At 40.4% G+C, this 22,046-nt stretch overlaps 1 protein-coding gene across 2 annotated transcripts in view; it reads right to left on the bottom strand.

Moving 5' to 3' along the window:
- Positions 1-22,046, bottom strand: part of LOC149202697 (uncharacterized) — a 451,520-nt gene that overhangs the window by 312,274 nt on the left and 117,200 nt on the right. The window lies entirely within an intron of this gene.

Genomic DNA, 22,046 nt, shown 5'->3' with positions numbered 1-22,046 from the left:
AGAGCAAGAGATTCTAGGGGAAGGTTTTTAGCTAGAGCCAAGAGTTCGATTTTCACAACTCCTTCTACCTCAAGGAATAGACAAGAGACACCTCCATCATCTCCAACCTACACTCCTAGCCCTAGGATTCCTGGAATTCAAGAGGCAGTAGTTGAGTTAGGAGACTCTTCCTCACCATCCATCGAATCTGAATTAGGAAAAGATCCTTTCTTTTCTTCTACAGGGAGACACATTGTAATTGAAGAAGTAGAAACATCTGAGGAAGAAGAGGGAGAAATTCCTCCTCGTTCGCCATTAGTAGAGGAACCAAAGGACTCTAAAATCTCTGAGAAAACTACCATGACAGAAGAGGGAGTTAACGGATTTGGTAGAGGTAGAGGTAGAGGAGGGGGAGGAGGAAATAATGGAGGAGGTAGAGGTAACAATGGGGAAAATAGGGATGGAGATAACTCATTTGGATTTCCTATAGTCGATGAGGATTCTCGAGCAACAATGATAAATATTTCACCATCTATCCTCCCAAACTTTCATGGGTTAAGAAATGAAGATCCTGAAACATTTCTATTTTAGTTTGAGGTCGTGTGTCGAACCTATGATTATCTGAAAGACTCTCAAAAACTCAAACATTGAAAGGAGCTGCTTTGAAATGGTTCATGGGATTACTCACTCAATCCATTAGGACTTGGAATGATATGAAACAAACATTTCTGGATAGATACATGGATTATTGTATGCCTACCAACCACAAGGATGAAGTATTTAAAATGGTACAAAGAGAAGATGAAAACTTGGATGATTTACTTGAAAGATTCCAATACAATCTGAAAAGAGCAAAAATGAGTAACTTAGATGAGGAAACCTTGAAAGCCCTTCTATTAAAAGCCATTAGAGATGAATGGATAGATATTCTGAACATGATGGGAAAATGAGACATATCTCAACTTCCACTTCATGATATAGCAGAGCTGTGTGTCCATCTCTCAAGAGGAAAATCTAAAACTGGAAAAGGGCCTAGAGATCCTTCTCTCATCAGAGCAAACAAATCTGCAATTGGATCAGTAAGTAGGGCTGAGATTGGCAATATGCTGGATGAATTCAAAACTGATATCTTAGGGAGTCTTAGTGAGCAACTAGACACTCTTAAGATCCACAATAAGTAGAAAGCAGAAGCTGAAGCTTTAGCCATCTTTTGCCCAAAATGTAGAAAAAAACATGCTCTCAGGGAATGTCCCTTGGATGCAAAAGTTGTAGAAAAATGTGCGATTTGTTCAGAGAATCATGAGACCAAGGATTGTCCTTCAATTCCTGGGCTCAAAGCTGTCTTCCAAGAAGATCCAAATACAATTGAGTCTCTCTATTTTGTTGCAAGGAGACCTTGGCAGGGGCAACAAAACCAAGGGTTTAATAACTCTATGAACTTTCAAACCCCACCAAATTGGAATCCTTGGCAACAACCTTGGTCCCAACCTCAAAATTCTTTTCAATCATGGGTACAAGGCATGCAAAATCCTTATGGGATATTTGCTCAATTTTATCAATATCCTCCATCTTTTCAAAACCAACAAGCTCCACAACTTCCAAATCAAAACCCACAACTATCATTGCCATTTCAACAACAACAACCGTCTCAACAGAACCCAAATTCTCAACTCTTGCTTCCATTCCAACAGAAGTCAAATCAACTTCCTTCTCAGCCATTGCCAAACCCCAATAATAAAAACCCTCAAAATGCTTACATGGTAGAAGGTCAACAATTTCCTACCTATATGATTGTTCCTCTCAATGATGTACAACTCAGATCTGGTAGAGTTTTAGATAAACCTTCTATAGATGCCCAAAATCAAAGCATTTCTGAGGAAGATTCTCTTGAAGCCAATAAGGGTTCTGAAGCATCCCTTCAAAACCCAAACACTCAGAAAGAAAAAGAAAAAAAGCTAACCCCCACAACTCCTATAGTTGAGCAACCTGCATCTTCATCCACACCTCCTTTTCCTAAAAGATTACAAATTGACAAAGGGGTGGAAAAACAAATCTTGTTGCCTGACTATGATTTTCTAGATGAATTGAAGAATGTCTGTATCAAGATTCCCTTGTTACAAGCCATTAGAGAGATTCCTATTTTAGCAAAAACAATAAAGGAGTTGAGTCTTAAAAGACCAGGAAGGAAACCTAGAGACACAAGAAGAATCCACCTGGTAGGGAAAATTGCAGACATCATGATGGGAAAAATTACTATGCAGAAATATGTAGATCCCGGTAGTCCAATTGTCAAAACACATATCAATGGGGTAGAAATTCCAAATACTTTGATTGATTTAGGGGCTGCTATCAACATTATGAGTAGACAGACTATGGAACAACTAAAACTTCCTAATCTTCTCTTTACACCTACTTTACTACAACTTGCAGATCGATCAATTATTAAACCAGATGGTGTATTAGAAGACATTTCAATCTCCTTAGACTCTTGGGAATATCCAGTAGATTTTATGATTTTAACCCCCAAGAGTAATTTAGGAGGACACCCTCTCATCTTAGGAAGACCTTGGCTAGCCACAACCGATGCTTTCATCAATTGTAGGTCTGGGGATATGTATATTTCTGATGGTAATTCGACAAAGAAATTCAACCGGTATCCTCCAGTAAAAGCAATTACAGAAATAGGAGATAATGAGTGGATTGATGATGAAGATACTATACAACCTGTCTTTACCATTTCTGAAGTTAATGAAAATAGTCAAATTCTGAACACATTAGAAAACTTTGAAACATCTTCAGAATATGACCACACACAATTTCAGTTAGATTCCGACATTGAGTATTTACATCTAGACAAATGTCTCTTTTCTCTATGGAAGAGTTTGGTAGTTCCGCCATTGAGATCTTTCCAAGAAAAACATTGAATATCAACAAAAATTTGGAAAGATCACAACAGAAAGAACTAACCAAAATCCTGCAAAAACATTCTACTGCATTTGCATGGGAATATACTGATATGAAAGGTATTGACCCTAAGACTTGCATTCATCACATCTACATTGAGGAAAACAGTAGACCAATCAGACAACCTCAGAGAAGGATGAATCCAAACCTTAGGGAGATAGTGAAAGAAGAGCTCCAAAAGTTACTTAACGTAAACTTCATTTATCCAATTTCAAATAGCCGATGGGTTTCTCCTTTGGTTATAGTGCCTAAAAAGAATGGTAAATGGAGGGTATGCATTGATTACAGGGAATTGAACAAAGCAACTTTGAAGGATCACTTTCCTTTACCCTTTATCGATCAGGTATTAGATACTTTAGCAGGCAAAAAGTATTTTTCATTTTTAGATGGTTTAGTGGCTACAATCAGATTCAGGTAGCACCTGAAGATCAGGACAAGACCACATTTACCTGTCCATGGGGAACTTTTGCTTACCGAGTACTTCCTTTTGGATTATGTAATGCACCCGCAACATTTCAAAGGGCAGTACTAGGAATCTTTTTTGATCTAATCCATGATTGAGTAGAGATTTATATGGATGATTTTACAGTTTATGGTAATTCGTTTGAAGAGGCATTAGAGAATTTGGAAAAAGTCCTTATAAGATGTAAAGAAACAAACCTATCATTAAGTCATGAAAAATGCTTTATAATGTTTACTGAAGGGATTGTTTTAGGACATCATATTTCAGGGGATGGGATTAAAGTTGATAGATCAAAAGTTGAAGTCATCTCCAAGTTGCCTATTCCAAATTGTCAAAAAGATGTTAGAAGTTTTCTTGGATTTACTGGATACTATAGAAGATTTATTGAAAACTTCACCAAAATAGCATCTCCACTCTTCAAATTACTTACAAAAGACTGTGAATTCAAATGGGATCCTGATTGTCAATTTGCATTTGAAACTTTGAAATCAAGAATATCTGAAGCACTCATTTTGAGAGGGCCAAATTGGAAACTTCCTTTCCATATTTCCACAGATGCTTCAGATACAGCTCTAGGAGTTGTGTTGGGACAAAAGGATTTAGTTCCTTATGCCATTTACTACACCAGTAAAAATTTGACTCCCACTGAGTTAAACTATACTGTGACTGAGAAAGAGTTCTTAGCTGTTGTTCATGCAATCAATAAGTTTAGACACTATATAACTGGCTATGAAACTTTTGTCCATACTGATCATTCTGCAATTAGATATCTCATGAATAAACCTGTTACTAATGGCAGAGTTACAAGATGGCTCTTACTTTTACAAGAATTCAATATTACTGTGTTGGATAGACCAGGGAAACAAAATACAGTAGCTGATTTCTTGTCTAGAATCCAAAATACTAATGAAGATTCTCCTGTAGAGGATAAGTTCCCAGATGAGTATTTATTTGCAATAACTACTAAGACTCCTTGGTATGCAGATATTGCTAACTATTTGGCTACAGGAAAGCTACCTCCACATCTATTTCCTGGTGAAAAAAGAAAAATTATTCAGGAGAGTTCAAGTTATTCATGGATTTCTAATGAATTGTTTAAAACAGGGCTAGATTGTGTGATCAGAAGATGTATTCGAAAAGATGAAATGCCTGACATCCTCAAGGCATGTCATGATGAACCATGCGGTGGACACTTTGCTAACAAAAGGACGGCCTATAAAATCCTTTCTTTAGGATATTATTGGCCTTCCCTTTTCAAAGATGCAAAACAATATGTCAGAAGGTGTGGTTGCCAAAGAGTTGGGAGACCGACTCTTTCAAATGAAATGCCATTACAACCACAGGTACTCATCGAACCCTTTGAAAAATGGGCTTTAGATTTCATTGGACCTATTAATCCACCATCTAAACAGAAAAAGTATATATTGGTATGCACTGATTATGTCACTAAATGAGTAGAAGCTAAAGCATTGCCTTTTGCCACTGAAAATTCAGTTGTTCAATTTCTTTTTGAGGATATTTTTACTCGTTTTGGTGTCCCAAGAGAAATTGTGACAGATCAGGGAAGTCAATTTACATCTAACTTGATGGAGAAGCTGATGGAAGAATACAAAATCAAGCACAGAAAATCTACTCCTTACCATCCGCAAGCAAATGGCCAAGTGGAGTCTACAAACAAAGTTCTTGAAAACATCATCACCAAAACTGTTCATCTACACAGAAAATATTGGGCAGAAAGGCTTCCTGAAGCCTTATGGGCCTACAGAACTACATGGAAGAATACAACAAGACATTCTCCCTATGAACTTGTTTATGGGAAAGAAGTCCTGCTCCCCATTGAGTTTCAAGTCAAGACTTTCAAGATGGCAATCCAGTTGGGGATGAATCTTTCAGAAGCCCAAAAGCACAGAATGGAGCAGCTGAATGAGCTAGATGAAATCAGACAAGAAGCAACTTTAAACAATGATCTAGTTCAACATCAAAGAGCTAAATGGCATGACAAATACATCAAAGAGAGAAAGTTTCAAGAGGGAGATTGGGCATTACTGTTTGATTCCAAGTTCAAAGACTTTAAAGGTAAATTTCAAACCCATTGGCTTGGGCCATATGAAATTGACAAAGTCTTTAATAATGGAGCAGTAAGAGTCAAGACCATTGATGAATTTCAGATTTCTTTTCTTGTGAATGGCCACCGATTGAAAATTTATCATAAGCCACTCTCAAAAGAAGAATTTGTCAAGATGTTCCAAGAGAATTCTGCAATAAAGTTGGTGGAGAAGAATCCTTCTTCCCCACCAGCCTAGCCTTTTATTCTTTCAGTTATAACAAAAAAAAAAAAAAAAATTGTATAAGCCTGAAAACCAATCATAGATTGGCAGTCTTATACAGAAAATATGGAGTGAAAATCAAGGACACTTGACACTCTATATTTTCTAAAAAAAAAAAAAATTTCCTCTCCTTCTCTTTCCATCTTTACTCCACCTCATTTGCCATTTCACTTCACCTCCATCTCATTCACATTTTCTCTTCACTTCACTCCACTTCATTTTCATTCCATTCCACTCATTTCATTCTCATTTCGTCAATAAAAGTTCCTTTCAGAACTATTTCCACTCAGTTAGTTCTTTTCTAACCACATTTGTTCAGATAAGTGGGTGTTGTCCCAGTTTCCGCAGCTGGAAGCAGTTTCCGCAGCCAGAAACAGTTTCCGCAGCCAGAAACAATTTCCGCAGCCACCATCACTCTGTTTTTCAAATACACAATCAAAATGTTAGTACAGAAATCATGAAAATGCAGGTGTAAGTGAGCAAATACCATGAAGACATGGAGCATCTCCAAGATATCAAGAAAGAACAATTGGCTAAAAGCTATGGGCAAGAAATGACAAAGTTTCCAAAGGTACGAGCAAAATTTTTTATCAAATAGCAATTAAAGTCATGATTATGCATAGTTATCAAACCATGAAAAGTTCTACTATGTGCAATGATTCGATATGATAGCTCCATTACCACTCCTATCCCACGACATTACTCCATACACCAAGCATTCATTTCTTAACGGTCTCATGATGGGTTTTTCGGGTTTAAACTCAAGTTAACTGCACTTCATTTGCCACCTGCGCACATGAGATGTGACCAATCTCCTTACGGCTCTTCTTCACCGTATTTTCCGCAGCTATCTATTAAAAACGTGTGATCTCCCGTACGCAGCCGTTAATTCAAAAAGATCTCGCCTCCACTACCGGTCACTTACCATTTCATTTAAGACCTTCCTTTCATATACACGCACTTCAGTTTGTAAACCCGTTCACCACTATCTATCCTCTGTTCTGCCTGTAATCCGAAGCATTCCCATCACCTACTATCGATTGCAACCATTACCTTTTACCATAAACCCTGCAATCGAACTACTGTCCTCTGTTAAAAATTGTATCCTCAGCCGAAATTTGAAACAGGGAAAGAAATGGGAAAACTACTCAGGGCAGAGCCAGAAGGACCAAAATACTTAGAAGGTTACCCTGAGGCCAAGGATTTACTGAAAAAAGCTAAGTGGTTACGGTTCATTCAAAGGTTTAAAGGCTATAACAAAGAAGTAACCAAGGCTTTTGCACGGTCATTTGATGGTCAGAAAGTGGAGATTGGAGATTTGAAGCTTACAGTGACCGAAACAACGGTAGCAGCTGCTACAGGCTTACCTCAGGAGGGTGAAAGATGTTTCAAAAATAAAAGCGTGGATGAACAGGCATGGAGAATCATGCTAAGAAACCCAGGTATGGACACTACTGTGTTTACTAAAGGAATCCCTGTTCATGCATTAAAGGAAGAATGGGCTAGCCTACTATTAGTTATCCAAAAATTTGTCACCTGTGAAGGACGCTTCGGTTCGATGTATATGTACCATGCTAGACTGCTGATGAATTTCTTAGAAAATCAGGCTCTTAATTTGCCTTATTTCTTGCTCTTGAGTTTGAAGAAAATGAGCATTACAGTCCAAAAACACATAGGCAATATAGACCCTCATCTATACCATCATGGACTTATAAAAATTCTTATTGAAGACCACTTAAGGAAAAACAAAGATACATGGGAGCAATTTTTGATAAGAAACTACTTCCAAGAGCCATCTGAGGCCTCTGAAAGTAGCACACCAAGGACACCAAGGAAAAGTAGGAGGAGAGAAAAAAACACTACAGTCCAAGACTCCCCTACTATAGAAACTCAAGAAACTGACCAAAAAGAAGAAGAAGATAGAGCTAAAGACAAGAAACAGAAGAAAGAAAAAGGCAAAAGAACCATCCAAGAAGTCTATCCATCCCCTGAGCAATCCATAGAGGAGGATTATCAACCACTGTCAGAAAAATTAGTACATCTTCAGGCTGCTGCTATAGCAAAGAAAAAGGCAAAAGGAAAACAAAGTATACAAAAAAAGAGCACTAGTCCACCATACTTAAGGAGAAGCACAAGGTTAAGAGGAAAAGGGAGTAAAACGCAAATAAAACGGCCCTGTTGTCGCGCAGATTGGCACGACAACGCTCGGACCGAGGGCTGTCACTCTGATCCCCGATCCCTCCGTTTAAGCCTGTCTCCCGCGGCTAAGGGGGGTAGACCCTGCGAGATAGTGAAGACCAACTGCCAAACAGTTGGTTGGGAGACACGAGACACGATATGAAAAGCACTAGATGGATTTAGAGATTTAATAGACCAGTGCCTTGTGGAGTCAATGTTTAAATGATTACTTTTTAAATGATAAAGAAACATGGACCATGAACAGCAACCATCTATCATCAGCTAAATCATGCAACCAAAACGATATCCGGCAACTGAAAGCTTTGAAGAGATAAATGCCTTAAACCACCATGAGTATCATGAATTATTAACCAGACATTGGATTTCGCATCTCGGCTTGAAAATTTAGATCCCAGCATGAAAGATATAACATGAAAACCACTGAGACTGGCAAAAATAATTTTCCACGAAAATTTTATATTTTTTCGAAAATTCTTTTTATTTTTTTAAATTTTTTAAATCTTTTTCAATTTTTATTTTTCAATATTATGGAAATTAAAAAAAATCTAAAAAATTAAAATTCTAAAACTAAATTAATTTTAAAACTAAACTAAAAATAAATAAATTAAAATCTAACCTAAAGACTAATTTTAATCTAAGGACTAAATATTTAAAAAAAATAAAAATAAAAATTTTACATCCAAACAAAACTATGGAAAATTTAAACTAAAGCTAAAACATTAAAATTAAATCTAAAAAATAAAAATAATAAAAAAAAAAAAAAAAAACTAAGTTAATCAAACTAAAGCCTAAGTTAAAAAAAGGCAAAGTCACATTTTTATTTGATTTTTTATGGATTTATATGAAACTATTTAAAAAGGAGGAAAATCTACATACGTTAATAAAACGAATTGAAATCTAAAAAAAATATAAAAAAACTACGCTAACTTATGGGGTAACGCAAACCTAACTTAAACCAACAAATACGCAGGTATATACACAAAACGACGGCGAACCAATTCATAAATCGATTTACCTGCGGAAATGAACCAAACCTTCGACGGATAGCTGAGAATTTCTGCGGTGAATGAATTCGTAAGGCATCTCCAAAACACGTCCTTTTCTTTGATTTTATAAACGCATTCACTGGTGCTCGAACAGTTTTGGACGGCAGGCAGAGGCTACAGGATGGGCGTTTGCAGGTTTTAACGGTGGAGTTTCGGGCATACAGTAACCACGCCAACAAAACTTCAGGCAAAACGCTGGCAAGTCGGAAATGTTACAGCCCTTTACGGCTTCAATATGCAGTGAGCCACAAACTTTCAACAAACTAATGAAGAATGATAGGGTCCCAAAAAAAATCGCGAAACCGTCTCGAAGCATATGCGTGTGTAAATGAAAGTCATACATTGACAGAAGTCACTGTTTGTCTAAGCCGCCTGGCTTCATCGAACTAGAAATCGAGATCTGAGGAATCCGATGTTGCCTTCATGATTTGCTGAGATAGCGACGTATTTCTCGTTTCAGGCTTTTCTTTTGTTGGCGGATACTTAAGGAGCCTTTTCCTAGCATGAAAACAGTGGCAAATTTTTGCTGATGCCTGCAGATTGATGAAACGTGAAACCTCCTGCGTCTTTACCAGAGATTCTGGAGTGTTTTGGTTTGATGCCCACGATGAAACCAGCTATACTCTGATAGATTGCCCTTTTGAAAACCCTGTAGCTGAAAACACAGAAATACAAAACCCTAATGAAGAAAAATGTGAAAAGCAGAAGTTTGGAAACTCTAAAAAAAATGAAACCCTAAGACAGCTTATTAATGTACAAATTGTGGCCCCTGAAATGCCAGATTTAGCAATAACAGCAGTAACATTTTTCGAATTTTAGAAACTTTGAACTTTGCTGTAAGCAGAAAGAAAATTCTCTCATGTAAAACAGAAAATAAAACTCTTAATGATTAACCCAGGGCCAAAACCAGCTAGGCTCTGCAAAGAAAAGCCTGTGGGAGTCGGCTGGTTCAGCCCAGAACTTCCCCAAACACCCACAAATAGCCTTCAGCTAAAATTTTCCTGCACACCTCAAGCAAACATCAGCAAAGAGGGCAAGAAATGCTGCTAGATTTCAAGAAATAATGGAGATACCTGCCATTATTTCAGAAACCCTACAACATTCAAACCCTAGCACGTGAGCAAGATACCTGTACTCACAATGCTCTGAAAAAAACAGCGATTTTAACTGCTGAAAACTAAAACATGCAGAAAAGCAATAATCTCACAGCAATTCCAGAGAGTAACACCAGCCAGTTTGAACCCCAAAGTCTTCTTTATTAATCAAAAATCAGATTACAAGAGAGCTTTCAGTACAGACTCACAGATCAGATGATTTGCAATGACCCCCTAAGACCCTATATAAAGGAAATGATCCTAACGGCTAGTTCGAGTGATCCATGTAGAAATGATCTCGACCGTTGATGAGGATCAAGACATCTCTTGATCTCATCCGTCGATTTATTAACTTAAAATATTATTATTTTATTAGTTAGGGTTTTTGCTTCATTTTTTAATTTTTTATTATTATTATTATTTTTTTATTATTTTATTATTTTTATTCATTTTTTAAATTTTTAAAATCATTTTAAAATGGATCACTGAACTAAGCCTTCGGAAACATCACCTAGGACCTAGGACTTAGGACTCATGAGGGGATTTAAAACATTTCTCGACCCTCAGGACACATTACATCATGACTTTTACAAAATTACATCTTAAGGGACAAACCCATTTAATACAGACCCTCACAAAACACCCAGTTCTGCGACACAACTATAATCTAGCAGATTTAACACACTAGGATTTTCCTAAAGTTCTAATGACAAACTCAATCCCGGCTTTGGGGTCAGGTTTGAAGGAAAACTCTGCCGATCCGTGGATCGGTGAGACAAAAAACCTTCCGGGACGTAGATTATCATCAGACAGTTAGGTCCACCTAGGCAAATTACATACATGACTCATGTCTGCTAAGATTATTTACAATTTATACATGCAAACTGGGTTTACAATCAAAAAGATCAGGTTGCTGATGATGGCAGGATGGCACGGACATGCTGATCAGGTGCTGCTTCTTTCTGTCAAGAAAAACGGGGTGCCCTACATGGGTAGTTGACCAGTAGAGGTCAACAGGCCCCACTTCATTGACTTAAGTGGAGAGACACCTGAGAAAACTCCAGCTAGCCGTAGTCCACTTCATCCTCAACCACGCATTGAAATCAGTCCTACACATGATGGAAGCCCTTCTCGGCCAGAGTTGGAGAGTAGTCCTCCTCCTCCACCAGATTTTGAACTCAGTCCAAGAAAGACACCTAAAGTAGACCCCAATCAACAGGAAGTATATGACTACTTGGAATCATTAGAAAAGTCAGCTGCAGGTCCAAGCACCACTCTGCCACTAGATGCACAAGTTCAGTCCTTGAAACAGGAGGTATTTGAATTAGAAGTCCTAAATAGGCATATCAAGCAGGAAAATGAAGCACTCAAAGAGCAAAGCAAGGTAGATAAGATTATCCATGATAACACTATGCTTCATTTAGGACTATGGCAAAAGAAAAACAAGAAGCTGAAGAAAAAGTGCAAAAAGTTGAGCAGAGCATTGATTAATCTCAAGTTCAGGTGTCTAATAAGGAAACCAAGAATGTTGGTAGCACCAAAGAAAAAGAAAAGAGGGCTAGATGTCCTAGCAGAAGCATCAAAACATATGGATTAGAAAGGGGTGACTAAATTTTGGTTGCATGAGGACATGCAACACCTTCACAGTGGGGATATGTTGAGTCCCAAACCTGCACTTCCCTATATACCCTTTCAGCGTTCTTTTTCCATTTACTTCGTCCACCAAGTTGTCAAATCGTTGCATAATAGTTTAAAAAGAACTTATGGAATGGTTTCCTAACTATGCTTATGACTGTTGTTTGATTTAGATTTTTGTTCAAGCAGCTGCGGAAACTTGTCACTTTCCGCAGCCAGCCCAACTTTCCGCAGCCATTTTGTTAAAGGCTATGCTACAGGTATCCGATGGAGAAACCAGCCACATGGGTAAGCTGCACGTGACGTGTACATGGGGTGTGTCCCCTCAGATCAGCCAAATCATTCATAAACAATCGCGGTCAACGATGGTCAAAGGAAGGGCCAAATGAAGAATTTCGCGGTGGCATGGCTCTGTTTTGCCCACATGAAGGTTTGCGGGGCATGATCCTTAGTTTTCGGAGATATTGGCACACCTGGAGAGCAGCGCGTGAACTAAACCAAGTAGCCACCACTCCATGAATTCATGACCACCACGCTAGATCTTGGCTCAAGGGATTTACGTGTCTTTTAGCAGCATAAATCTAGAAATTAGTTGCAGCATCTTTTTCTTATAAATAACGTGTTGATATACGCTGAAGGATTAGCTTTCATATTGTAATTTCGACTGTTGTCACCCACTGTACTGCATTTCACTTTAAATACATGAGAAGACAGTTTTTCTTAATCGGATTTGTGACTAAGTGATTGACTGGCCGAGGTTGCAGAGGGCCCCTGTACACCAGAGCCTTGTATAGTTTCTACTTGCTTTCATTTACTGTTTTCTTTCAATCATTGCTTGTATATATAGTGTGCTGTTCTAATGATCATTGTTGTCTATATTTCCTTTATGTTTCTTTTCTAACTGTTAGCTGATCAGTGCTTCTTTTACAGGTTTTGTTGTAGGTAGCCCGGGCAGATTTACATATTTTTTTAGATAACTACTGACATATGAGATCATCTTGTCCTTCCTGCTAATTTTCATTTTCTGAAGTTTAATTCCAGAACTGTCATTTTTCAATTTGTGTTTTGCTTATTTATTTTTCTGCTACTTAGACATCATACTACTCATTTGTTTATGGTTTCTTTCTATAGTCAAGTGACTCTATTAGTAAGGAATCAGAATATTACTTATTGTAGTGTGATTTAATTTAATTTCCTGCAATTTAGATATCATATTGCTTAACTTGTTCATGATTGCTTCCCATAAGGCAGATTGAGTTGAAGGGTAAAGGATCAGAAGAGTTGAAGTAGTGTGATTAGTTTCCTTTATGCAATTTAATTTCCTGCAATTTAGATATCATATTGCTTAACTTATTCATGATTGCTTCCCATAAGGCAGATTGAGTTGAAGGGTAAAGGATCAGAAGAGTTGAAGTAGTGTGATTAGTTTCCTTTATGCAATTTAATTTCCTGCAATTTAGATGTCATATTGCTTAACTTGTTCATGATTGCTTCCCATAAGGCAGATTGAGTTGAAGGGTAAAGGATCAGAAGGGTTTAAGTAGTGTTAATTAGTTGCTTTGCTTTCAGTCTTTTAGTTGCTTTAAGTTCAGTTTTTACTTTCTTTTTCATACAGCAGCAAGGATACTGGGCCATTGTCATTAGTTCATTGTTTGATACATTTACTTCCTCTTAAGAATTGATTTCATTACAGTTAGTTTAGAGCTTTCTTTTTGAACACTTTTAAGTTTGGAAAATCACTTTAGAAATCACCATTACCATCCGTACTTAACTTTCATTTTCGCCATCACACACACTAGGGAATCCATAAAAGATAAATCCTAAAACAAACTAAAGAAAACTCAAAAACGACAAAAAGGCTAAGAAAATGGTTATCTTGTACATATAGTACACTTCATTTCGTCAGTTTACGAATCCCTGATTGACATTTTAATCAGCAATTTAGAACACACTAAATTGACCAAACAATCTCCTGGGACCAAAACTGAAAACCCATCGAAGCTCTCTGTCGGTATACCTCTCCGCTCAACCATCTGTGCATTGATGAAGTTGTGGGCTGCCCCACTGTCGACCAAAACTAATACTCGCTGGCCACGTACTGTCCCCCGTACACGTAGCATCAAATACTTGGGAACTCCTCGAAATGTTGCAAGGGCTCCTCCGGTAGGTGCAAAAGCTGCACCACCTGCTGCTGCTGGTGGAGGCGGCAAGGTACCCTGCACAGCATGACTATCTCCTACCTCCACATCATCCTCCTCATCCTCTTCCCCCTGCTCTCGGAGAAGACCTCAATAAAATGTGCTTTGCCAGTAGCACATCTATGTCCTTGTGCCCACGGCTCCTAACAGGTGAGGCACAACCGCTTCTTCTTCAACTCCCTCCTGGCATCATCGTCAATCTGTACTCGTCCTAGATTCCCCTTTGGAGGCAGAATCCTCACATCCTTCCCCTTAGGCTAAAAAGCCTGTTGCTGGGGGTAAGCTGTCCGGGTCCTGGGTAAGACATCCTGTAAGTCTCGGGTCCTGCTAATAGCATCCTGAAGTGTGGTTGGTCTAGCGGATCGGACTAGTCCCCGAAGTGGCTCTGCTAACCCCTCAACATACATGTAGATCCTCCGTGCCGTGGATAGATCTGGCACCATCACTGAAACCCTCAAAAAGTCCGCAATGTAGGTCTCTGGGCTCCCTGTCTGCTTGAGCCTCGTCAACTCAACAAAGTGATACTCCGGATCCCTCTGGTCAAACCTCTCCATCAATCTCCTAGTGAACTCGGCGTACGTCGTCACTGTGGAATGCCCGAGTGTAACCATCCCATGGAACCACCAATCTTGGGCCTCACCATCCAAATGCAATGTCGCCACCTTGATGGCCTCTGCCTCCAACATCTGGTTAAGCTGGAAATAGATGTCCAGCTTCTCCACCCAACACCTTGCTGAACTGTTTGATGAACCATCAAACGTAGGCAAGTGGAATCTACTAGCTGTGCGGTGGGTGTCTCCATCGTGATAATGTCGGTGTCCTATGTGATGGTCGCGGGGTCTACTATCCCGCTGGAGCTGAACAAAATCTTTGAATGAAAGAGCATCCCTAAACTCCTGCCCATAGGCCTGGTACTCTACAAAATAATCCCCCATATGACCGGGCTATGCCTCCTGCTGGGCTCCGGCCCCCGTGTCTGCTCCTAGGAAAATGGGCATGGTAGAGCGTGTAGGGGCATGTGAGGCCATCTGCGGAGTAATATCGTGCTGAGTGGCACCCTGCTCTGGAAAATGGTAGGATGTACCCGATCTCTCACCAACGTGGAAAACCCAAGGGTTCTCACACTGTCTAGCCTCCACTGTTGTGAATCTCTACCCCATCACCCCAATCTGCCTCGAAAGATCCTACACTGATTTGAGGAGCATGTCCGCGAATCTCCTCCTGTCCTCATCTGCCATCGAATCCTCCTGCTCTACGTCCACCACAAACTCCTTCTGTTCTGCATCCACCACAGGCTCCTCCTGTTCTGCATCCACCACCGGAACACAGTCTCCCTCTCCGTAGGTGTTCTCCAACCTACGCCCAGTGTCTTTGTATCTCCTACCTCTGTAACAGACGTAGGGTTTTTCCCTCGGTGTCATAGATTGCTAGCTCCACAGGCTGAGCCAGATCTATGCTCTAATACCACTGTAATATCCCATTTCCAAGATATTCCCCCAAACCCCAGTAAACTCCAACCAAATACGTGTAAATGATATCATAACCAGGAAGCTCAAAGTGATGGAAATAACAATGGTCCAACATATAATAATATAAACATGAAATATAAGCAGATACTCAAGAAATGCAGAAAAAATGCTAAGCCATTTTATTATACTGAGTGATAGAATGAATACAGGAGGTGATCGAAAAAATGGCACCTTGACTTGCACAAGGCAAGTGAAGGAATACACTTAGAATAGCAAAGGAATGGCCTCTTGTTAAAATTGGCAACCAGGGCAAAACTTCATGTGGGTCATCTTATTCATGGCTAATAATATTTTTATTAGATTCCTCTCGTCGAGAGGTGTAGGATTGATATAAAGATCATCCAATTCCGATAAGTATTCATGGAGATATGAATTTATTTTGAAAATGGAATTATTATCAAGCCGACCTACAACTCATGTAGGCTCAGAAGCCCAACAGTCGCATCTATTCACCCACCAACGTTGTGTATAAATATAAGAGGACTTTTCCTCATTTAGACTCACTCAACTCATCATATCTCTCTCTCTCTACTGCGCAGATATGAGTCTCTTCTCTACTGCGCTGAAATGGGTCTCTCTCTCTCACAAATGTGAAGCCGGAAGCTGTTGAATCTGAAGCTGCAACTGCAGAAGTAAAGATTGACTTGCATGGCCTAGAAGATCTCCTCTTTGGAACTGCGTTGTAGGTTCATCTGAATCTCCTTTGAAAGCCGCAACTTTTGGTGGTGGAATGAAGTCAATCCGACGAACGGTTTGCAAGATATCGACTGCCCTAGTTTGAAGCCGGAAATTGCTGAAACTGAAGCTGCAACTGCAGAAGTAAAGATTGACTTGCGTGGCCTAGAAGATCTCCTCTTTGGAACTGCACTGTAGGTTCATCTGAACCTCCTTTGAAAGCCGCAACTTTTGGTGGTGGAATGAAGTCAATCCGACAAACGGTTTGCAAGATATCGACTGCCCTAGTTTGAAGTCGGAAACTGCTGAAACTGAAGCTGCAACTGCAGAAGCAAAGATTGACTTGCGTGGCCTAGAAGATCTCCTCTTTGGAACTGCGTTGTAGGTTCATCTGAACCTCCTTTGAAAGCCGCAACTTTTGGTGGTGGAATGAAGTCAATCCGACGAACGGTTTGCAAGATATCGACTGCCCTAGTTTGAAGCCGGAAACTGCTGAAATCGAAGCCGCAACTGCAGAAGTAAAGATTGACTTGCGTGGCCTAGAAGATCTCCTCATCTGAACTGCGCTGTAGGTTCATCTGAACCTCCTCTGGAAGCCGAAACTTTTGGTGGTGGAATGAAATCAATCCGACTGTCGGTTTGTGAGATATGGTCTGCCCTAGTTTGATAATGAAGCCGTTAATGCTGATGCTACTGATCTAGGGTTTGCTACTGCTGAAATGAATCAGATTTATTGTACTATTTCTCTCTGCTAAATTATTGAAGATAAAAGAAGATTTGATCAAAGGGTTTCCCCACACATTGTGGGGTTTGTCCCTGGCTAGCCGCCACATCTTGTGTCTCTTGTCTTGGCTTGTTTTCTGTCGATCGTTTAATGTTCTATCTGCACTTTACTTTATGTACATGTGATTGCTAATCGGTGGAATATAATAAGAAAAAAAAGTAAACTGTTATAAGCATAGAACATACCATAACTTAACATGGTATCAGAGCTGAGGTGAAGACAATGCCCAAGCAAGAGCAAGAGCAATCATTGAAGAGAAGATTGGCAAGGCTATCCTAAAAGAACTATGGGGTCCTCAACACTCTTTCCTGCCGAAGACAAACTCCGTGAGAAAGCTGACTATCACGGATGAAAGATGTCTATCGATCTAACCCTTGAAGATCAAGGAGTGTTGGACCATGTAAGAGGCAATATTGTTGAGCCTTCATCAAATGCATCTGCTGCTGCCTGGAACAAATGAAAAAATGGAGAAGTCAAAACAACAGAAGATCATCCGGGACTCTATCGACAAGCACTTGGTGGCCTACATCTCTGAACTGGACACCTCCAAGGAAATCTACGATAGACTGGTGAGTTTATTTAAAGTTAATGATGCAAATCAAGTTTTGTTTCTTAGAAATAAGCTAAATCAAGAAGGGTAAAGATGAAAGTATGCAAGCATACTTATTAAGAATCACCGAGATCAAGAACGATCTCCTATCTATTGGGGAAACTATTACTGACAGAGAAATGGCACTCATGACTCTTGGAGGATTACCATCCGAATGGTACGTGTTCAGGACTACTCTTCTGAACTATAATGTAATTCCTGGTTTCGAGGAATTAATGGCTAGATGCATTCAAGAAGAAACAAGGGAAGAAGTGTAAGAAATGCCCATGCCTAAAGGTCCTCCTGCTGTCTTTTCTTTTCATGCAAAGAAAAGAAATAATTCCGGGACTAAATCAAAAGGAAAGGTTGGACCTAAGGCTAGAAGAAAATGACGATGTTACATTTGCGATAAAGCAAGTCACTATGCAAGGGAGTGCCCTGATAGAAAGGACTCACTCTAGGACGATGATCAAAATCCCTCTGATGGCAATCAAAGGAATGACAAATTCAACAGCAAAGGTAAGAGGAGAGCTGGGAATCAAGGAAGAAGACAAGCATTAAAGAAGGCCAGAAATTCCAGGATGTATTAAATGCACCTGACCTCAAAAAGAACCTAGTGTCCATCTCGGGAATGGAAGACAGAGGCTACAAGGTAACCTTCAGCAATGGCAAGGTATGTATATGGAAAAATAATGTTAAAGATGCCTTTACTCTTGGGTTTATTGTTGATTCATTATATCAGGTCGATGGAAGTCCGCTAGGTGTCATGTCCTGTGACACAACTCTTTAGTCCGAACTTTGGCAACGGAGGTTTGCCCACCTTCATTACAAATCTCTCCCCGATGTAAGACAGATGGTAACAGGGATGCCCGAATTCCAAGTAAAGAAAGAAGGTGTATGTCTGCGATGTGCCAAAGGAAAGCTCAAAAGGGGACCATTCCCCTCAAGCCAAAGCAAGACCTCCGATATATTACAATTGGTTTACTCAGGCATACCTGAGGTTGGTTTAAGAGGGAGACTACTACACCACATACTCCTGAGCAGAATGGTGTGGTGGGAAGGAAGAACCACACGATGATGGAAGTGGTCCGGGCCATGCTACATGATCAAAGACTTCCAAAGTTTCTATGGGCTGAAACTACAATCACCGCCGTATATGTACAAAATCGATGCCCTCATCAAGCATAGGGTTCCTAAACTCCTGAAGAAATGTTCACCACCGGTCAAAGGGAAGTCTTAATTAGTCATGATGTCACCTTTGACAAAGATATGGCTCTCATCAAGGTGGACAATCTGCTGACTTTGAGTAGCTCTCAAGAAGCCGACACCAGGGAACCGAAAAAAAAGGATGATGAATCAATGCCTGATGTAGAAGAACCCATGGATCCGATTGATCCTCATCCACATGAGCCTTCCTCTTCTAAGAGGCCTTCATGGCTTAGGGAGATACTTGATGATGCTGAAGGACATGCTGCACCCTGAGGAACCTTCCATCAAAGTAAGAAACTTAACAGGTATCAGGGATACCTGACCATCATGAGCACGATCATACAAAATGAGCCTTCGTCATTCTCAGATGCCGTCAAGCATCAAGTATGGAAGGATGCTATGACCGTAGAATATGAGTCTATTATGGAGAATGATGTCTGGGAAGTAGTTCCCAGACCCTGGACAAGACAATTGTTACTTCAAAATGGCTTTACAAGATAAAGCATGCAGCAGATGGAAGCACGGAAAAGTATAAGGCTCGTTTTGTTGCTCGAGGTTTCTCCCAAAAGGAAGGTATAGACTATGATGAGATATTTGCACCTGTTGCCAGATATACGACCATCCGCTCGATCATAGCCCTTGCCGCTTCACAAGGATGGAACCTATATCAGATGGATGTCAAGACTGCGTTCTTGCATGGCTCGATCAAAGAAGAGGTCTACGTGGAGCAACCCGAAGGATTTGAGATTTATGATCGAAAATCTCATGTATGCAGGTTGAAGAAAGCTCTCTATGGGCTGAAGCAAGCACCCCGAGCATGGTATGAGAGGATCGGTAGCTACTTGATGAAGTTGGGATTCACTAGGAGTGAAGCCGATCCTAACCTTTACTTTAAGGTTGAAGATGACAAGCCTCTCATACTGGTATTGTATGTGGATGACCTCTTTCTAACAGGTGCAGACCCTCTCATTCAAAAATGTAAGAGGGAGCTGGCCTCTGAATTTGAAATGAAAGACCTAGGACTGATGCACTACTTCCTAGGACTTGAAGTATGGCAGAAGCCAAAGGAAATTTTCCTATCTCAAGGGAAATATGTGGTAAAGATATTGGAGAGATTCGGTATGATGGACTGCAAGCCTGTGACTACCTCGAGGATCTTAACTTTTAGAAGTTATATGGTAGTGATGTCGGACCAGATTTGGGAAATGCCTCTGAGTTTCATAAACTCATTCGCATTGATGTTCTTGGTGAACCTCCGTCCGAACATATTTTTTGCAGTTAGCATTGTGAGCTCATATTTGGTTGAGCCTCACTGGATTGATGCCAGGAATCTTCTGAGATGTCTTCAGGACACAATCTCTCATGGATTAAGATACACTGCCGGAGATGTGAGACTACTTGGATATACTGATGTTGATTGGGCTGGCAGTGTGGTGGACCGTAAGAGCACTTCCGGGTGCTGTTTCACCTTGGGATCTGCTTCAATATCCTGGATGAGCAGGAAGCAGAAGTCGGTGGCTTTGAGCACCGCCAAAGCAGGATATATTGTTGCTAGCATAACCTCGTGTGAGGTAGTCTAGTTGCGAAAGCTCTTCAGTGAGCTGTTTGGATTTACATTGGATACCACTGTGATTCTCTATAACAACCAGAGGTGGGATTCGATTATTGAGGAATCCCGTATTCGTCGATTGCTCCAGCAGATAGACATCATCTTGGATATGGTAAGTTGATGAGCAAGGAGGCTCCATTGCATTAAGATGATGTACAGGTTGATACACCTTGTCAAAGCCCCGAGGAAAGATCTAATCTGTGATTTTCCCAAACGACTTGGAGTCGGTAAGAAACCCTTGTACAAGGGTCCTGCATGTTGCATACATTGAGCTCTGGGAGCTCTGAGGGCTTGCGGTTATTACTAGAGCAACATACGACCACAGGGTGACTCACCCTCCCCTGGTGGTGCACACTGGAACAAGATGATTCGCTCTCTTGTAGGACAAGATGATTCGCTCTCTTGTGGAACAGGATGATTTGCTCTCCTGTGTAGCAGGATGATTAGTTCTCCTGTGAGGCCTGGATTGATGTGTTCTCCATGGCGATTGTAGCAGGATTGATGTGTTCTCCTGTGAGGCCTGGATTGATGTGTTCTCCATGGCGATTGTAGCAAGATTGATGTGTTCTCCTGTGAGGCCTGGATTGATGTGTTCTCCATGGCGGCCTGGATTGATGTGTTCTCCATGGCAATTGTAGCAGGATTGATGTGTTCTCCTGTGAGGACAGGATCGATTAGTTCTCCTGTCGAGGCATCCTACCCATGCAGTCTGGGACTCATGGGAAGTACCTCTCATCTGATCAATGAGCAGGGAAATGAAGTTAGGGACCATAGCAGTACCGATGGACGCATCGTTGTAACTACTGTACTCCCTAAGCTAGGATGACCTCCATTGATCTGGGATCAATGATACTGGTCTGGGACCAGTGGTAGGAGTTGTACCATACTATGACGCTGACTTCGGGTCGGTTGAGACTGGTCTGGGATCAGTGGTACATACTCTGAGACTGACTTTGAGTCAGTGGAGGATGATATTGGTTTGGGACCATTGGAGTTGTACTCACTATGACGCTGACTTTGGGTTGGTTGAGACTGGTCTGGGACCAGTGGTACATACTCTGAGACTAACTTTGAGTCAGTATGATACATCCTCGATCATTTCTTCTTCTTCATAATTCGGACAAAAGCGGAGTAGAACAGAACAATGCAAGAGCAGAGCAGAACAGAACAAAACAGTACAAATCAGTGCAGGGCAGAACAAGACAAAGCAGATCAGGCAAAATAGAGCAGAGCAGGGCAAGGGTCAGGGTGTACAAGGCAGTGCATTTGATGGATGAATAGTAACGACCGATAGACAGATTGCAGATGAAGTTCTCCATGGTTGAGAGGGAGTGTTAAAATTGGCAACCAGGGCAAAACTTCATGTGGGTCATCTTATTCATGGCTAATAATATTTTTATTAGATTCCTCTCGTCGAGAGGTGTAGGATTGATATAAAGATCATCCAATTCCGATAAGTATTCATGGAGATATGAATTTATTTTGATTATGGAATTATTATCAAGCCGACCTACAACTCATGTAGGCTCAGAAGCCCAACAGTCGCATCTATTCACCCACCAACGTTGTGTATAAATATAAGAGGACTTTTCCTCATTTAGACTCACTCAACTCATCACATCTCTCTCTCTCTACTGCGCAGATATGAGTCTCTTCTCTACTGCGCTGAAATGGGTCTCTCTCTCTCACACATGTGAAGCCAGAAGCTGTTGAATCTGAAGCTGCAACTGCAGAAGTAAAGATTGA

The sequence above is a fragment of the Pinus tabuliformis genome, chromosome 2_1 (genome assembly GCF_031772625.1).
Source record: "Pinus tabuliformis cultivar Carrire ecotype Pingquan chromosome 2_1, CPIR1, whole genome shotgun sequence".
Classification (NCBI taxonomy): Eukaryota; Viridiplantae; Streptophyta; class Pinopsida; order Pinales; family Pinaceae; genus Pinus; species Pinus tabuliformis.
Note: the sequence above shows the minus strand (reverse complement) of the source record. Positions and strands in the feature narration are given on the sequence as shown.